Source organism: Asparagus officinalis, chromosome 6 (assembly GCF_001876935.1).
Source record: "Asparagus officinalis chromosome 6, Aspof.V1, whole genome shotgun sequence".
Classification (NCBI taxonomy): Eukaryota; Viridiplantae; Streptophyta; class Magnoliopsida; order Asparagales; family Asparagaceae; genus Asparagus; species Asparagus officinalis.
In genome coordinates, this window is record NC_033799.1 from 19,632,102 (window position 1) to 19,635,393 (window position 3,292).

The 3,292-nt window shown below is 37.8% G+C and overlaps 1 long non-coding RNA gene across 1 annotated transcript; it reads left to right on the plus strand.

Moving 5' to 3' along the window:
* LOC109844884 lies at window positions 280-570 on the plus strand. Its single transcript, XR_002248156.1, has 2 exons — window positions 280-315; window positions 467-570. It is a non-coding gene; the product is annotated as an uncharacterized LOC109844884 (long non-coding RNA).

The window sequence follows — 3,292 nt, forward strand, 5'->3', positions numbered from 1 at the left end:
TCCTGACTGATTTTGATCGGGACATATGAAGGTATATTTCGTTAGGTTATTTTAAGTAGGTAATTTTCTTATGCTTGACCACTATACCCCTAAAATATTAGGACCTATTTTAGCTCCTAAACTTCCAATTTGGAACTAAATGATTTCATGATAATTTTGCTTTCCAGATGACCAAGGCTGGGGAGATTGGATCTTAAACTATGCCTCATAAAGTTAATCCCATTGATTTTGAAAATAGTGAGGGCAACTTGTATTTGTCTAATGCTATTTTATCTGCTAGCTCTCAGCTCGAAATTGCCCATCTCTCGTATGCAGGTGTGTATCATTTACTTTTCCATCTTTATTCATGGTTCTTGAGGAGTACCTAATGTTAAGTTCAGTGCTATATCACAGTTCAAAAAACACGTCTTAGTGTTTCATTTTGGTAATGTGATACTATACTTATTGCATGTGTAATCATTGATAGAGGGATTTGACCGATTCCACTGTTTTGAGGAATTTGGGTATTAGATCTGGGTATTCTCTCTTGGCATACAAAAGTGCACTACAAGGAATCCGGAAGCTTCAGGTTAGTAGTAAAATCTGCATGAAATGGTTATCACTAGAGAATTAGATATAAACCTAGATGTTTTATTGGTAGGAAATGTGCCGCTGTCTTCGTTCTTTGCTTCATGTATGTTGTTTGTTCTGTTCTTGCTTTAACTATTTGGGTTGGGCATATGTTGAATTTGAATTCGTCACTAATGCAAGATGCTTAATTCTGTGAATTACAAGATCATAGAAATGTGGATCCATTTCAAGATGAATTCTTGTCTTGCTGTCAACATAATTTCTATCCAATGTACATCCATCTAATAATATATATGATTTTACAGATGTTTAAGTTCTTTTCTATATAAGTATTTCTTTTCTAAAATTGTACTAACCATTTCCCTCAAAAATATTGTATGAACTATGTCTATGCTATCCTTTTCAATTTCCTTTAGATCTATTATTTGGGATCCATAACTATGATATCTGGCATGATTCTTTTGAAAAAAATTATGTCTGTACGTCGAGTAGTTGATGCGAAGAAAGATACATCTAAAAGTGACAAAAGCTCCTTTTTTGCTCAATATGCTGCCGACGTATAAAAATAATCCCAATGTTAACATTTAATTAGGGGTGGCAAATGGGTCGGGTTGGGTCGGGTAGGGTTATTGTTGACTCAACCTGTATAAGTGTGACCCGACCCGACCCGTTTAACAAATGAGTCAATGCGATCCGACCCGTTTATTAAATAAGTTACCCGACCCGACCCATATAACCCGAATGACCCGTTTATCAAATCTCAATTCAATATCGTGGATACTATATAGATCAAGATGAAATTCATTTGAATCTTTTGACAATCTCGAGCCAAAATATGCAATACTGCTACATAGATTGTACAAGAGATTGATCCTTTTACTAAACAATCCTAATTAAGGATTATGTTGCCACTTATTCACAGCATTATAAACCACGATCCCCGCCTTTTTGGCCGTTGCCTCACTCCGACGAACTCCCCAATCCCTCTGATCCTCGCACGGCATAAAAGTCAAAACCAGACAGGACCTGGGCTTTAGAAAAACCCAGCGCACTCCCAAGCTGACCTCTGACCCTTCAACCCCGCAATGTAGTTCCTCCTCAGATATATAAATAATTAAATAATGATTACATGCTGAAACTCAGGAATTTTCGACATGGGGCTATGTATAATTACTTGTTTGATAAAGATTATACTATCTATCTTCGTTCATATATGTTTGGAGGACATGTTCTATATTCCTTTCTTCACGAGTTTTTAGCTTGATGCTATGAAATAAATTGAATGGAACCTTTTCAATCAGAAGGTTAAAAATAATATAATCATGTCTTTGTTTCTTATTTAGTCCTACATCAGAAAATGAATGAGAAGTTAAGTTGCTTCAATAGGTATGCCCAAGACTCAAGTGTAACACGGCTAGTTGATTTTGGCAGTGGGTTGAGCCAAACGTGTTACACTTGGTGGGTCCCACAGTTGTACTACACCAATAGGCCCGACGGCCCGGGCGTGACAAATTGTATCATAGCAGTTGCGAGTCGGAAGTGTGGAGCTAAGTATTATACGGGGCTAAGTGCTATATTGCGTGAGTGCGGTGGGAGCCACCTCTAGAGTCCACATAACCTAGTGATACTGGGATGTGCCAATTGTCATGTCACGATAAGGACGTCGCTTATGTAAGGTGTGTTAGACCCTAGAGGGGGGTGATTAGGGTCTTATGCTAATCTAATCCGATTATATGCCAATTAAAATTAATTAACAAGTTATCATAGCAAGTATGAAATACAATAATATATGTGAGCTAGGATAAGCAATATGAACAAGGGATATATCCTATATGATGAATATATATATATGCAAGGATATATAAATTAACACAAGTTGATATATCCTACCAAAGAGATATACAATATGATATATGCAAGGATATGAAAAACTAACACAAGGGATAAACAATATGAACTAGATAGTGGATCATATAAATAATGAGACAATGGCAAAATGAGCAATGAGCAAAATTATAATAAACGCCAAAGCACACTCAAACACAATCAAATGATCACGGAGTTTGGACCTTCCGTCCTACGTCTCCGCTCCCCACTCCCGGGGAGAAATCCACTATCACAACCGGGTTTTCTACGTTCACCCGAATAACGTTTACACCTCACACTCGGTTTTCTAGCTAACCGAAAACTTCACAACAACACACTATTATTGTGACGCCCCTGGGTTCACATAAGGCTGCAGTCCAAGGTGAAACCAAGAATGTCAAACCTGCCATGCACCACACCGTGCATTAACATGTTTCACCATCACAATCCTATCACTCTAGTAGAGTCAATAAAAGGTGTAGGTACAAAAGCAAGTAAAAGACAATACAAATAATGACTGATGAAATGATAACAACCACATAGATATCTCATCGTCCAACAAACAGAAATACATAGTCAATGACTGAAGTAGAAAAGCTGAAGTTCTCAACTAGTCTCAAAATACAAAAAAATGTCTGAGTAAAGGAAATAAGGCATACAGCCTTTACAACATCTATAACATAGGCTCCAAAATAAAACATAGCTAGAATAGATAGTCGAACACTAAAGTGTATCACCATCAACCTGCGACTCTCCGGGCTCCTGGATCGTGACCTGAAAGGGGGAGGGACAACGAGCGTCAAAGCGCTAGCGAGCAACATCACAACCAACCCCAAGGGAGAGGGCTCGTTGTAAG